This window comes from Phoca vitulina, unplaced genomic scaffold, assembly GCF_004348235.1.
Source record: "Phoca vitulina isolate PV1807 unplaced genomic scaffold, GSC_HSeal_1.0 scaffold14, whole genome shotgun sequence".
NCBI lineage: Eukaryota > Metazoa > Chordata > Mammalia > Carnivora > Phocidae > Phoca > Phoca vitulina.
The window spans coordinates 4,243,707-4,261,075 of NW_022589717.1; positions in this window are offsets into that span (position 1 = coordinate 4,243,707).

Sequence of the window (17,369 nt, forward strand, 5' to 3'; positions counted from 1 at the left end):
GACTTAAGCAGGGTAAGTGGAACTGAAGCAGACAAAAGCCTGATTCTCTCACAGTGCATTTAGAGAAGACATTCTAAGATGAAAACAGTAGAGGAGACACACGGACTTAAGAAAGCTGTTTATTTGGATATTTGGAAGAAGAGTTCTAGGGCAGAAGGTAACTCTGAGTGCGATGACCCTGAATCAGGAGCATGCCAGGCTTGAATATGGAGCAATGAGAAGGTCAGTGTAGCTAGAGAAGGAAAGTAGTCTTGCAGTTTTGTAGAAAAGTAGCCAAGGGCCAGATTGTGAAGGGATTTACATGCTGTGGTAAAGTTGGGCTTTTATTCTGTGTGAGCTGGGAAGCTACTGGAGGATTTTAAGCAGAAAATGACATGGCCTGACTTGCATTTTCAAAGACTCACTCCTGCTGTTTGCAGAATAGACTATAAGAGGCAAGAGAGGCATGGAAATCTAAGTTGTAAGTAATTTTTCCTCAGGACTTTAAATACTTACTCAGCTACATTTTAGCATTCTCTTTTGCTGATAAATTTGATATGTGTTTTCATTCTTTTATTGGGAAGACTTTTTTCATTACTGATAAGCTTTTAGGATCTTCTTACTCTTGTGTTCTGAAATTTCATAATGATGTGTTTTGGATAATGATGTGCTTGTGTTTAAAATTTATCTCGCTCAGCATTTTGTGGAACTTTTCAGTTTAAAGACTTCTGTCTCTCTTCAGCTCCTGGCACCATTTTCTATTATTCCTTTGAAAAATTTTTTACTTTTATTTACCTCCATTTTTTTCTTTCTAGAAATGTGATTAGAAACATTTAACTTTCTGTTTTAACCTTCTTTTATATTTTTATCTCTTTATCATAGAGTTAAGTATGTTTTTTTGTATATCTCTGATTCTACCAAAAGTAGGAAAACCAAGGTAGAATAAAAAGACTATATGTTTTGAGAAAAAGTGGGAGCTTCCGTAGTTTTTTGTGTGAAATATTCCCATGTGCTTATTACGTATGGTTTTAACAAATCTGTACCAGTTCATTTCCTTCTGATCCCAAATTTATATTCTTATTTCTCCTAAATTTTAAGTTATCATTTCACTGGGATCTCAGAGAATAGGGGATAAATTTGTCTTGTAGATCTAACCCATTTTAATGATGTTACTACTTTAAAGGGAGAAAATAGGTGTTTGCTGTTATTTCAGTCTACTCAGACAACACCACAGACTTCTTTTGACTAAGGTCACAGCTGAATTTCACCTCTACATCTCTAAGTTTAATATAATTGCTTCATCCAATAGTTCCTTTAAGGTACCAACTGAATTAAAATTGTTTGAGGTAAAGGACAAAACTTGAAGAATTATGTTAGAAGAGAGCTTTCTCTAGGATTTTGAATATGTGCTTGACTTTGTGATTTCAAATAAGAGCTATAGAGATCATCACTTACCCATTACTTAATTAAAAAAAAAAAAACAGGAGTGACATTAATACATTTTGGACACTGTATAAGATTTTAAAGTGAGTGGATAAATATAAACAAAGAAATTTAGGACAGTTGTTTGAAAGTGAATTAAGTTTGAAAATGTACATACATATTTGCTATATACATACAATATAGATAATTTGCCGGTGATGATTATAATATATGGATAGGCAACATTTTATAGACTATGCCATGAGATCTCTGGAGATTTGATTCTGGAGAAAAAAACCCAACAGATTAATTTGCCAAGAATTTCTTGCTTGTAAGAGACTCCATGCTTTAGGTTTGTAAAGAACTATTAATATACCACTCATATGCTGCAGAGAAGTGGGTGAATGACTAGGAAATTTACTGTTATAACTTAAAGAAGAAAAATATCAGAGACAGGTACTACAAACCAATAGAACATAAAAATGAAACAAATCTTCTGTTTCCAGTTATAAAAGCAAAGCAGTACTTAATCTCTAAGTACCCAACTGAGTTTTAATTCCAGTAATAGAAATATCTATATACTGACACTAACTCAGTATAAGAGGTTCTGTATGATTCCATAGAGGCTCTATGAAATGTGTCCCTTTTCCCAAGTAATAATTATGTAAAAAAATACTAGTAGACAATTATTTATGCTAAAAAACACAATTCTACCTGTCTAGGTAGAATTAAAATTTCTTTAAGAATGATCCCAATGTATTTCTAAGATGTAATTTAAGAGATTTTGCAAGTGATGATATTGTAAATGCATAAAAACTCTGAATCTCTTTTTTAGATTTTGTATCTTCCTTTTCATAAAAATTTCATAAATAGATGGTTTAAAGATATTGTTCTATCTTCTCACCCACTGCTCATGCCAGCCATTTCCTATTCCTAAATACAGGATTTTTAAAGGACTGATAGCCTACTCCATGTCAGTTCCCCTGTATTAATTTCTCTGTTTGTAACGTCATCATCATGTTCAGAGCATACAGGTATATGCATGTCCCAGGCATAAGCAGAAGAGCCAGTACCCGAAGCTGTGTCTCCAGGACTCAGCCCACCCCCTGCTACAGCCTATGTGTCCCTGTGTGTCTGGTTCCATGGTCTTCAGCTTTCATTATTTGTTATTCTCAAGGCAAGCCAGAAATGTGGTTTTGTTTTTTCAAGTCAGATAGGTACTTTTGTGTCATTTTTTATTCTTGTTTCTTTTTTCTTCATAATACTTCTAATACTCTTATTTCTTTAAATATCTTAAATGTGTTTATTTTTTATTCTGTGTTTGAGAATTTCAATATTTTCAGGGTTTTTTGTTTTTGTTTTTTAAATAGGACTCATTTTATTTATTTGTTTGTTTGTTTGTTTAAGTAGGCCCCATGCCCAATGTGAGGGCTTGAATTTATGACCCCAACATTAATCTATGAGAACTCTTTGAGGTCTAGGTCTAAAGTATTTTCCTCCCAAGAGGATATCTATAAGCTTCTTCCATACATAAGAGGGTAAAAACAATTTACAATCAGATAGATTTGTTGGAGTTTCAGATTCCAAATTAAGAGGAAGGTACAGAGATTTTCCATATACTCCCTGATTCCACACGTGTATTATTAACATCCTCCCCCAGAGTGATACATTTGTTAAAATTGGTAGACCTACCCTGACACGTCATAATCACCCGAAGTCCACAGTTCATATTACGCTTCTCTCTTGATGTATATTTTACGGGTTTAGACAAATGCATAAGGACATGTAACCATCATTATGGTATCATACAGACTATGTTCACTGCCCTAAGCATTCTCTGTGGTCCACTATTCATTCCTCTCTGCCTCTGTCCCCTGACAACTACTGATCTTTTTACTGTCTCCATAGTTCTATCTTTTCCACAATGTCATATAGTTTGAATTATACAATATGTTACCTTTTCAGATGGGCTTCTTTTACATAGTAATACGCACTTAAGTCTCCTCCATGTCCTTTCATGGCTTATAAGCTAATTTCTTTTTAGCACTGAATGATATTCCTCCTGTCTGCATATACCACAGTTTACCTACTCACCTACTGAAAGACATCTTGGTTGCTTCCAAGTTTGGGCAATCATGGATAAAGCTGCTCTAATCACCTGTGTGCAGGTTTTGGTGTAGACATAAATATTCAACTTTGGGTAAATACCAAGAGCACAATTGCTGGATCATTTGGTAAAAGTATGTTTAGATCTGTAAGAAACCTCCAAGCTGTATTCCATAGTGGTTCTACTATTTTGTATGCCCACCAGCAAAGAATGAGAGTTTTTGTTGCTCCACATCCTCACCAGCATTTGGAGCTGTCAGTGTTATATATTTTGGCGATTTTAATAGGAATATGATGGTATCTCGTTGTTTTAATTTGAATTTCCCTGATGACATATAATGTGGAGCATTTTTTCATGTGCTTATTTGTCATCTGTATATCTTTGGTGAGTTGTTTATTAAGGTCTTTGGCCCATTTTCAATCATGTTGTTTTCTTATTATTGAGTTGTTGCCTTTTTTAAAGAGTGGGAGGAGGAGCAGACAGAGAGGGAGAGAGAAAGGCTCAATCTCACAACCCTGAGATCATGACCTGAGCGGAAATCAACTCTGACACTTAACCAACTGAGCCACCCAGGCACCCCTCTTACTATTGAATTTTAAGAGCACTTTGTATATTTTGGATAATAGTCCTTGATCAAATGTGTCTTTTGTAAACATTTTCTCCAAGTCTGTGACTTGTTTATTCATTCTTTCATAATTTTCTTTCATAAAACATAAGTTTTTAATTTTAATGAAGTCCAGCTTATCTATTATTTATTTCACAGATCTTGCCTTTGGTATTGTATTTAAAAAGTTATTACCATTTCCAAGGTCAGATAGGATTTCTTCTATGTTATCTTCTAGGAGTTTTATAATTTTATGTTTTACATTTAGGTGTATGATCCATCTTGAGTTAATTTTTGTGAAGAGTGAAAGTCTATGTCTAGGTTTGTTTTGTTTGCATGTGGATGTCCATTTATTTTTACAACACCATGTGTTGCAAAGAGTGTTTTTGCTCCACTGGACTGCCTTTGCTCCTTTGTCAAAGATTAGTTGACCGTATTTATGGGGGCCTATTTCTGGGTTCCCTCTCTGTTCCATTGATCTATTTGTCTATTCTTTCACCAACAGTACACAGTCTTGATTACTATAACTTTATAGTAAGTCTTGAAGTCAGGTAGTTTTGGTCCTCAAACTTTGTTCTCCTTCAATATTGTATTGTTGATTCTGGGTCTTTTGCTGTCCATACAAACTTTAGAATCAGTTTGTCAATATCCATGGTTTTGTTGTTTTTTTATTACTTACTCACAGTGGGCTTTTTTGTGTGTGTTCTGTGATTTTTGTTTTTGGGTTTTATTATTTGAACATTAATCTATGCGAACTCTTTGAGGTCTAGGTCTAAAGTATTTTCCTCCCAAGAGTATATTTATATGCTTCTTCCATACATTAGAGGGTAAAAACAATTTACAATCAGATAGATTTGTTGAAGTTTCAGATTCCAAATATTTCTGTCACCCACCATCAGTTCAGTCATCTTTTCATATATACAATCTGATTTTTATCCACCGGTTAAAAAGTGTTGCTTACCATGAGAATTTTTCTGGCTATATAGTCTGCCATATTGATATAAACAGAAACCAGGGAAAGAAGAACAGACTATTCTGATTAGTGAATTTGGGGGATGAGCTAATCATTCAAATTTAGGCTCTCCTGGGTCCCCTAGTTGGAATGTCTGGAGAGAAGATGCATGCTGATAATTCTCTCTGAAAGATGACAAGCTTAGTCAGTGAAGGCTCTACTCAATGTTTGTCCAGATCTGCCTGTGACTGGGTGGAGAATTTTGGTGATAGTTTGGTTTATTTCTAATTCAAAAGAAATGAAAGCAAATATTTCTTGTAATGCTTAAGCCATTTTCTCAAATTATCTCTAAGGGTATGAAGGGGACAATTTTATCTATACCTTAATGATTTCTATATTCATCTCTCAGTTGATTCTGAACATGGGAGAAGAAAAGGGTGAATAATTTTAGCAACATCCTCCTTAATTCCTATTTGTTTGATATTAATATTGCTTATAGGTGAATCCTCGTTAATAGCTTCCCATTATATCTGTCCTATTCCTATTTTTAACATTTTGGCATAACTTTCAGGTTTGTTTTTTGTAAGCATCATATTTACAGACTTGCTAAAAATGTAATGTGCATTTCTGTCTTCTAATTGCTATCATTAATCTATTCACATTTATTGAGATTACTAAAATTTTATACTTATTTGTATCATCTTATTTTCTATTTTTCACTTAACATGATTTTTCTTCACTGAAATACTTTTCTTTCTTTTTACTAATTTCATGGACTTTCTTTACTCTCTTTACTTTTCCCATACATTTAATTTCTAATAAATTCTTTCACATTCCATTTTAAAATGTTTTTGTTTTCCTTTTTCTTTTATCTGCAAGTCAAACTGTGTTTGGAATTCGAGGCAGATAGTTTTGCATTATCTTCTGGCATCTATTGTTGCCGTTGAGAAGTCTGCTGTCATTGGCATTGGCATTTTGAGGAGGTAATATTTATTTTCTCCCTGTTAATTTTAATACTTTCTCTTATTTTTTATTTTTTTCAATTTTGCCTCTGTTTCTAGGTAGTAGATTAGTGTTTAGTCATTTTGCCTCTGTTTAGTCATTTTGCCTCTGTTTCTAGGTAGTAGATTGATGACTAGGTAGTAGATGACTAGTGTTTAGTCATTTTGCCTCTGTTTCTAGGTAGTAGATTAGTGTTTAGTCATTTTGCTCAGTACATATTGTGATCCTATATCCTGATCCTATTATTTGTTATTTTATTTTTTTCAATTTTGCCTCTGTTTCTAGGTAGTAGATTAGTGTTTAGTCATTTTGCTCAGTACATATTGTGATCCATATCCTGATCCTATTATTTGTTTATTTATAAAAAAAATTCCAAGCTGTTTAAGTATTTGTATATGGTCTTCTCTGATGATCTCTCTTCACTCCTCACATGGTATTTTAGATTTCCTCCTTCTATCCTCAATATCCATTGATTTCTAGTTCATATTTTCTATCTTTATATCTCTTATTGCTGCATTTTGTGAGATTTTATTTCTCTTGTTACTTAATTCACAAGTTCTCTTATCAAATGTATTGCTCCACTCTTTTAAATGAGTTCTAAAAATGTATTACCAATTATAATGATTATATTTTTGATTCCTGTTTATACTTGGTTTTTATTTATTTATTTATTTATTTATTGGTTGGTTCTATTTTAAATCTACATTTCTTTTTTTTTTTTTTTAAATAGTCTGCTGGTGCCTTATATTTTTATTCCTTTTGTCCATCTCTTGTATTTTATAAGCCCTTCAGATTTTTCTAGAATCTTCAGTTCTCCCATTTGTTGTTTTTGCTGACTTCTTGATGTTTTAATGCCCAGAGGCTATGGTGTTTTGACTATTTACTTAAAAAGAGATTCTTTTCTGTGTTTTCAAGTCCAGGACTCTGGTGGGGTTCCCAAAAAGGATGGTTTTGAGTATGACTCTTTTCTAGGTCAATTTTTATATTAATATCTCACTTCAGTATTCCTATCCAACAACGGTAGTATAATACTTATCTTTGCTGCAAAACAAATTGCCACAAATCTACTGGCTTAAAACAATCACAACCATTTATGTTCCTCACAATTCTCTATGTTGGCATTTTGGACAGGGCTCAGCTGTTTGGTTTTTCTGGTTATCCTAGGTGAGCTCACCATTGTGTCTGTGGTCAGAACCCGGGTGAACTGGAGGCTGGTTGTTTTTTTGTTTTTTGTTATTTTATTTTATTTTATTTTATTTTATTTTATTTTATTTGAGAGAGAGAGCATGAGCAGGGGGAGGGGCAAAGGGAGAGGGAGAAGCAGGCTCCCCGCTGAGCAGGGAGCTCAATGGAGGGCACATCCCAGGACCCTGGGATCATGACCGAGTGGAAGGCAGATTTTTAACTAACTGAGCCACCCAGGTGGCCCTGGAGGCTGGTTGTTTAATGAAGTGGTTTAGCTGAGATGAGTGAACTCTGCTCTATGTGAGTTCTCATTCTTATTGCTGAGACTGGCTTCTTCACAGAGTGATCACCTCACCAAGAAAGATAGCAGTTTCTAGTGGACAAGCACTCTGAGTCTTGCATGCCTCATATTTACTATTGTCCTATTATTCAAAACAAGTTGTGTCACCAAGCCTAAATTGAAGGATAGGGAAATAGATTCCATCTCTTGATAGAAAGAGCCATTGTGGCCATTTTGTCTTATACCATAAGTTATGTGAATTTGGCTTCAGAAGAACAAATGCTTGGAGTTCAGAATTCTTGAAAGTGAACGTTTTTCTTTCCAGTGCTTTAAGCACAAAACCAGTTTTCTGACAAAGTTTTTTTTTTTTTTTTTAAGATTTCATTTATTCATTTATTTCAGAGATAGAGAGAGGGTGAGCTGGGGGAGGGGCAAGGGGGGAGGGGCAGAGGGTCAGAGAGAGGGACAAGCAGATTCCAGGCCCAGGGTGGAGCTTGACGTGGGGCTTTATCTCACAACCCTGAGATCATGACCTGAGCCAAAACCAAGAGTCAGATGCTTAACCCACTGAGCCACCCAGGCCCCCCTATAAAGTTTTAATCTCTCTTTTAGTTATACCTCCAGTGACAACTTCTGTTATAAACTGAAGTGTTCCTCTCAAATTCATATGTTGAAGCCCTAACTCCCAATGTGATAAAATTTGGAGATGAGGCTTTTGGGAGGTGATTAGGATTAGATGGGGTCATGAGAGTGGGGCCCTCATGATGAAATTAGTGCTCTTGTAAGAAGAAACTAGAGTGCCTGTTCATGTGCACTGAGGAAAGACCATGTCAGCAAGCAATGAGATGCCACCATTTACAAGATAGAAATGGTCCTCCCCAGAATCTGACCATGCAGCCTGATCTCAGATTTCTAGTCTCCTGAACTGTGAGAAAATAAAAGTTATCTGTTGTTTAAGCCACCAGTCTATGGTATTTTGTTTTGTCAGCTCCAACTTCCCATCCTGCAGCAGCCTGAATGTCTTTTTTCTTTATTTTGAATTTAAAATGTCTCCTACCCCTATAATTTAGTTCTCTCAGTGAGCCTCTCAGCCTCAATACCTGTTCATATCTTTGACTTTTAGTTCTTTCTTCATTTCTGGCATCTGGAGGTTTTCTTTTGTTTTCTCTTTTTCCTCTAAAATTTGGCTAATAAAATATTTTAAAAACATGTTATATTTTGCTAAGCTTTTTTGTGTGATTCAAGTGTTTTCAGTAACATGATCATCAATATATTAACTGAAAATCTGGTCTTGCTATCTTAATTGCAATTCAAGCGTAGTGGATTTGAGGTTTCTAATGCATAGGTGACATACGGTCACAGAAAATACATTTGCAGCCAATGTAACTGAGCAGGTAGACAGTCATTTGGGGGAATGTCAACTAGGATCAGGAAATCTCTAGTACTGTACTATTAAATACGACAACTACTAGTTCTATGTGGCTGTTTAAAATTACATGAATTAAAATGAAATACAGTTAAAAATTCTGTTCCTCAGGTTCACTAGACACATTTCAAGTGCTCAATGGCACAATACGGCAGACCCCAAGAGAACATTTTCATCATTTAAGAGAATTCTATCGGGAAGTGCTACTCTAGTGCTTTTGCTAAGTATCAGACTAGAAAATGTCATAACTAGGATAATAAGTCCACTTGACCTATGAAAAGAGGTTAATTTTAAGCTCCATGAGATAGATGGTGAGGAAGGACATGGATTATTGATATCTTTATCTAGATAAATATTGACTCAGAAAATTTTGAGAGATTGAGCTTGACTCAGAGAGATATCTTAGATTCAATTATGTAGAGTTGGAGCAAAGCAGAGATGTTGACAAAAACAAAAAAAAAAACAGAAAAATACCAGACAGATGCTTTGAAACTTCCCTGTCTTTTGTTTGTGTGCTTTTTTTTTTCGTTGATAATAAAAGTAATGTATGAGCACTGAGGAATATTTGAAAAGCATAATAATGTCCTTGCCTTCTTATCCAGAATATAGTAAATACACTTTATTTCTTCCCTAATGACTGTGAGTCATCATTATTGAGTTATAGATGCTGCATCTAGAAGAGAATGGAGATCAATGTTTTCCTAAACTGTTGGAATATTCAGAGATTTAATGTCTGCTTATCCCCCTGCATTAGATGGCTCTACAGTATAATTATTTTTTATCTTGCCATTTTTTACCTCATGTCTTGTTATTCTCTGTAACTCCTTACTTGACTTGTCTGCTTCTGGTAGCCTCCACTGCAGTACTTCTACTTTGTTGTCTTCTGTAACTTAATACACAAAACAGCATATTGAAAGTCACCAGGTAATCAAATTGGTCAAATGAAATTTTAACTTTACCATCTAAATGCCTCTGACTTGCTCTATTACTAAGTACAATGTATGACTATTATGTCAAATAGTTCCTCACTCATCATACCCTGCTTCCTCCTTGGAGATTCTCAGTGAGGCACAAATGAAAGAATATTGAACATTGAACATTAAGTAAGGAACGGGGGGTTTGTCTCATGGCTCAGCTTTATGACTTCAGCCTGGGCCAATCTCATATCTCCATAAGGTCAGAGTTCTCATTTGTTAATTCTCATTTCACTATCATCATCATGAACACTCATAAAGTCTTCACATGTGACAAGCAGTGTTCTAGTATTTTCCATGTATTAATTCATTTTCATCTCTACAATATTTTATGAATTAAGTACTATTCGGTACTATTCACATTTTACACATGAAGAAACTGAGATGTGAACAGATTAAATAACTAGCTCTCATACCTATGTTTCCAAGTTGCAAATGTTATGTTTCATTGAGAAATTTAATTGTCCTTTGAGGTCATGATTTTATTCTGGACGTTTTGAAATTTGGGGTAGTGAGTTTCTAGAGAACAGCACATCACAAAGCACTTTTGGCATTTCTGAAGAGTCTGTGCAAAGCAGCACTCACTAGCTGATGAACTAAGTGGGAATCCATTCTTCTTTAATGAAGAAACGATCAGAGCAATATAGTCAGGGGAGAAGCAAAAGAAATCCAGTAAGCTTGGCTACCGCCTTTTAAGGTTTTATAAAAACTGTGTGTGCTATTAATTTAAGCTGAGGATTTGGAAAATGTCATGACAAGGTTTATATGACAAGAAAAAAAACTAATACATTGGCTTGGTGAGAAAATCAAGGTTTAGTAGAATTTTTGCTCAGTTTGAATTTTTAAAAACATTTTCAAGATTTTATTTTGATACTAAGTATTTATATTAATGTGGGCTCAATGGTCTTGTTCTGGAAATAAACTTGCCTTTTCAAATATTTCTATGGCAATTCTTCCAAGTATAATTCGAAGATTCCAGCAGAGTTCTGAGTATCCAAATGTCTTTTAAACTATTTCCCACTGTGTATAAACTAGGGTCTTTATATACCAAGAGGAAATCATACCTAGCTATTTTTATTTCAGGATATTGTGAGGAGGCATCATTGTCCCTTAGGCAGACATCAGTACTGGAAGCCATCTTTGCTTGGGAAGTGGCTTTCAGTGAAACTTGGTCGAACGAAGTTTCCCATGGAACTAGTGATCTAATGAGAGACTGAGATAGTGGATTCACATTAGCTAAAGTTTACATGAAAGTAGAGAGTATTAAAAGCAATAAAAATTTTCAAAAAAAAAAGCAATAAAAATTTTCAAAAAGCCCATTTAGTGTGATTGCTCAGAGAACTGAAAACGTTTTTCACCTTCCCGATTGTTCTTTTGCACACATAATCTCACATCCCTCCTGTCATCACAGCCATTCTCTTCCAAAAATATACACACTAATTTTTAGCATTTATATATTTAAGAAAGCTTAGCATTTTAAAGAAAACTATGATGGATTTTAGTTTAGCTAAAAGAAAGTTTGTGTATCAGGTCTAACAACAACTCCTTCCAAATTACTGTCAGAAAATTGAATTCTTCCAGTGGTGAATCACAGAAGTAATTTACAGTAGTGTGTGATTTTTGTCATCTTCTGAGAGGCCATGAACTTTGCAGTCTTGGGGCCTTTGTTATCCTGTGCCAGAAGACAGATGCACCTTATCAGCATTTCTGGCTGATCGCTTTTTGGGACTGACCACAGGGCTTGGCTGGCTGGGGATGGCTTGCTGAGAGATGTGTTTGGAAAAGCTTTCCTCGTAACATTTTTGTTTTGCACGTTTGAGGGTAGCAGCAAACACACCAACAAAGTAAGCCTCTCTGTGTCCATTGGAAATTAGCAGGGGCTACCCATACTGGCTGGTACTTCATCTTGCTAGAAGTTCTTAGTCTCTTTCTCTCCTTAAGGTATATATAACCTGATACTGGTAGGGCACTTACTGCCCAATGAAAGGAATGTGGATAAAGATATATAGTTGACAAAATTCAGAATAATTTAGATGACAAAGCACTCATGGGGTGAAATGCTAATTTTGTGTTAATATGTGTTAAAATATTAATAAGATTAGTTAAGTTCTTTAGGAAATCAAGGATGAAAGGCATAAAACGAAATAACCCCATAAAACAAAGCATTACAATGGGACACAGGAACTGAAGTTTGTGGCAGCAGTGTGTGAAAAATAAAACTCATTTAAATCCTGTTTGTTTACAACTTTGCATTGCATCGCTGAAACTCTGGGCTCCTTTTAGAATTCTGTGAAGTGAAACATATAGGGGGGATTATCTGGGTCAGTACTTATCGTTGTGTTCTGCCCTGTTGTTCTCATGCATGCACTCTGCTGTTTTTTTTTTCTTTGTTTCATTTGTTTGCTTTTGGGAGTTTTGACAATGCATCCCAAGCTTTAATTAAGAAAATGTGAGCTCTATTATAATGGCTGTACATAAGGATATGCTAAACTTATTTACGAAGAAAGGAAAAGTAGTTTAAGAACACACCAACCCTAAGATTCTATTTTTACTTCTTTTTAAACCTATTGCAAATATTCTGATTGCATTAACATAGGCTTAGAATTTTGTAAGAATTAGCAGAATTCTCAAATGAAACATGCTTAGTTCAAACCATCCAAGTATTTAGGTTGCTTTGACCTCCACTTACCCACATCTCTCCATGACCATTTGATCTGTACTGTTTTACCTCCCTGTTTCCTAGCAGGTGGTCATCATGTTTCCTGTTTCAACTGCTACTAAGGTTTATCCTCTTTAGCTAATTCTCTGTCCGCAGTCTTCTCATGCAGGCAAGGTGGAGTCTTTCTTCAAAATAATATGATTAACTTCTTTACATAATATTTAGCGTTAAAAAGATCCCATTTACGTTCTCTTTGGAGAAATTAGCATAATGCATCAGCGAGGAAGAAAGGAAAGGAAATGTCCTCTTTCTCAAATCCCAGTATCATGAGGTATGGGGCATGAAAAATTGAGAAAAAAAATCTCGGTAGAGTGGTTTCATCAGTTGGCAACATTTTATAAGACATAGTTCTGGAAGTCAGTGAATGCATCTGGATTAATAATGTCTGGAGTCTTAAATAGAATTCATAAGACTGACTAAACCTGAAGACATGATATATTAGGTGAGGAGAGTTGAGAAGAAGGAAAGGGGGATATGAATTCTGACAAGTAATTATGGGAATCACTCCTTTAAAGAAATGATCAGCAACAAAGTTTAATGGTTGGACACCAATAGGTTAAACCTGAGTGCTTATTTTATGTTTATGTTCATAGGAATTATGTTAGAAAAGTGTAGCTAAAATTAAATTTGCACTTTCATTTGAACTTTCTGTTTTCTCCCCTTAGTTCTATCACTTAAAAAAATTGAGAGTCAAACTTCTTTGGCTTGGAATTCTGCCAAAAATGAATTCCTTTCTGCATTCTTGATTAAAATTCACTCATCTATTTTTGCAATCTTTGAATATGGGAAGAATGAGATTTATCAGACTCACACCATACAACTCATAAAACTAAAAAATAGCTTTCTGTTTATGCTTCAGGCGTGGTAGACAGGTAATAAAGAATATGAGCTTGACCTTGTTTGAAGAAACTTGGTATTGAGAAAACGAAGTATGACACTTTCTAATTTTTTAATAGACACATATATAGAATTTAAGTGTATGCTTAATAATAAAGTATAGGATACTCCATGTTTAATTCCTCTTAAATTTATGAAGACATACTTGGGATGTCAGCAAGTATGCATTCCTGAAAATCTTTGTGTTCTGAAAAGTCATAGACTAAAAATAGCAGGGCTTGTGGGAAAATAGGCCTTGAGGAAAGACTTCCCAAAACCCATGAAACTTTGTAACCAAAGCAATAGTAAAGACAATAATTGGCATATCATGAAATAATTTAGCCCAGGGATGTTCCTTTAAGACTATAAAATAGGTACAAAAACAATAAAGTAGAAATGTGGTTTTGGGGGCCACCGAGGTAATGCAGATGCAAGCAAAGTCTATGTTTTTTGGAGGAAGAACAACCTGCAGAGAGAGCCATGCTATGCCCAGGAGGGCCACTCTGAGATCAGAGCCCCAGAGCAGGAGTTTGTTTTTAATTTTCTTATAACTCAGATGTTCTTACCTGTGCAGTAGCCAAGCTAAGAACTGTTATCCTTCCTAGCAAAGATTGTAATTCCATTCCCACTCTCCCAGCCTCTCTTGCCCAGGAAAATTTGTTCATGAAAGTACTCAATTTCATGTTGTGTGTGTGTGTGGGGGGGGGTCTCTTAGAGCTAAGGCCAAATACAAGCATTATGTGAATTTCCACTTTCCATAGGTATCTCTCCCAGCGCTTTGTAGCTGTCTGAAGGTAGAAGAAGGTCATAATATAAATGTAAAGGAGAAGGAGCCACCAGAGAGCTGGGAGGATGGCCCAGAGTGTTTAGTGACATGGAAACCAAGGCAAGAGCATGTGGCAGAAGGAGGGAGAGGCCAACAGCAGACGCAGCCCAGAGCTCACAGAAGGTAATGGCTGATGGAGACATATTGTTTGAATTTAACAGTGATGAACATGTCGGTGACCTGAACAGAACAGGCAGTTGGAGTTTTCCTCTAGTCTTCTCTATTTGAAGTAGAAGAGAAGAGATTATAGTCTTGGACATTTGTGGTAGCTGCTGGGGAGGACAAGAAAAAGATGCGGACAAGAAAGAAATGAGAGGACTCACGGAAGCACGGAAGGGCCATGAGATGGGTCTCCGTTTCCCCCGTCATTCCTGGAACTCAGTCTGAACTGACCTGCCTGTGACACACACACTTCAGGAAGGTGATTCAAGACCCAGGAGCTCCAGGAGAGAGGCTGCTTCCCCCATATAATCCTAATGAGGTCTACGCAATCCAGATATGGTTCTCACAGCACTGCTGAGGAAAATAATCCTGGAAATCTTCTCAGCAGCTCTTCTGCACATGCTTCAGCTAGGTAAAGTAGGAATAGCACAGGCTTTGGCCCAGGACACGCCCAGACTCACATCTGGGCTTCATGGCTTCCTAATAGTATACCACGGACTTCATTCTCTGGATTCTGTACAAAGCAGAATCGAATACCTACCTTTTACTGCTCTTACAAGGATTCAATGAGGCAATATGTGCCAAGTTCCTGGGACAGAGTAGATACTCAGCAAATGAAGGTTCCCTTCCTTCTCTACTTAAATGCTGGCTTAGTCGTTAGCTTAGTAAGACTTAGAAGTCATGAGCTTAATAAGAGAGAAGATAGCTAGATTTGAGAGTTTGGAACAAAAATTTGCCAGTGTTAAAAACCTTTTTAGCTTCTTATGATTAAATTGTTAAACAGTACCCATGGAAGAGAATTGCTTTATGTATTTAGGTTTCTCAAGGTAATAATCAGTGTGTATGTGAGAAAGAAGAGCTATCTTAGTGCTGTTAAGCCCTAGCAGGTTGGCATTCATGCCAGGAAAACAAGAAAACTAACTGTTCTGATTGGGATACAGAGGAATCATACCTTTTTTTTTTTTTTTTTTTCAGATTTCAACAGAATCATTCAGGTAGATTATGAGATAAAACTGTATTATCAAGGACAGAAAGTTACTCAAAGTTAAATCCAGAGTTTTAGGGTTTTATTTTATGTATTAGGTATGATTTGATGGACTTTTCAGACATGGATACTTTTTTGGGTCCACTACCAAGCAAATCAAATATCAACTAAAAGGCATACGGTAGGCCCCAGGACATGTTTGCTTCATGTCACATTTTAGCAGGGGCCTTAAGGCCTATTTCAATGGCTAGAATTACAGTTTAAGAGATTAAATACTTAAAGCAGTTTTAGACAGAAGTTGTAATAGATTATACATGACCGTGTTTATACGCACATACACATACACACTTTTAGAAAGTATAATAGCTGTTTTTCCGTTTTGCTAGCAATTTATATTGTTTATGAGCTCTTAGAAACAGGGCCTCATTTGTGTTTGTTGCTGCTTTTGTTGAGTGTCAAATGCTTTTGCACAGAAATCGAAATGAAATGCAACCTGGTAATCTCAGTTGCTTTAGTGGATTGCTTAGCTTTTTGGCTCTAAGAAATATTTTTAAATCACCAGAGTAATCAACATACAAATATAAGCAAGGATCGAACTGCAAAAGAATGGTTACAAATGCGAAGATGGGCCCTGTGAACACTTGTAAAGGCAGAACACCTCTCCGGAACAGAGGGATGGTTAAGCTCACCTCCATGCTCCTTGCTCCCTGAGAAGTATGTTATTTGTGCTGCAGATGAATCCTGGGACTTTGGTGTCATCTGCTCAAAGGACAGAGCTTTTAGGATGGGATAAGGTCAAAGGGTCTATATTGTCCTGTAAAATTCTTGTAAAATGCATTAAGAGGTCAATCCTGTGAAAGAACTTTAAGTTCAGCAAAGAGTAACTTCTCAGACAATAAATATGTGGTTCTTCCTTTCATGTTTGTCAGAATCTTTTCCAAGAGGCTGGCTATCCCTGAGCTTTTATCACATATTTCATATCAATGATATTAAGATATATAACATAAGCATGCTTAAACCATAAGGTTTCTCAGACGAAATACACTATATTTCACAAACTAATGGTTTGGAGCAGAGCACATGATATAATAAACTGGATCTTGAGGACAAATGAAATCTAAAACTTCAGATGATGAAAACTAATTGCTAACCTTGCAATTTAGAGCAAAAATACAATGGAAAATACGCACGTTTTAGCAAGACATGAAAGAACAGAAATGGAAGTGTGTGACAGGAGTAAGGCTTTGAACCTTTCATGGCAGCTTAAGATGACTCAGCAAAGCTATCAGAGGCTATTGCTTAATACTTCATACTGACTCACAGCTAGCAATGCTAGAAAAGCCTTAAATTATTACTCAAATCGGTAAATAAGGGTCACTCTAAATAAAAGAGCAATGGGTGATTTAATTTAGAATTTATTTCCATTCTCTGATGTCGGTAAAAAGCTCCAGCAGTCAAAACAGTGGCAAATTAGATTTCTGGGCACTTTGAAAGGTTTTAGATGTTGAGGTGACACTTCTTGACTTTCTTTAATTGCACTTTAATATGTATTGCTTTCTTCCTCCCATAACACTTATGTAGAATTGTTTTCTCATATGGGACATAGAGGAGAATACCACTATAAGATGTTGAAACAGTCCAGATGAGAAGTGGTAAGGCTTGAATTAAAGAAGTGGAAGCGGGCAAGGAGCAAAGTGACTGATAAAAGATACGTCCACATCTTTATCAATGAGATGCATGGGGTTCACTGGGTGCTGGAGACAAAGGAGAGGAAAGTTGCAAAGGTGACTTAATCTTTTCCTTTGGGTACCTGGATAAATGGCAACACATTTCTCTGAAACAGGGCATATATATAACACAAGAGGGAGGT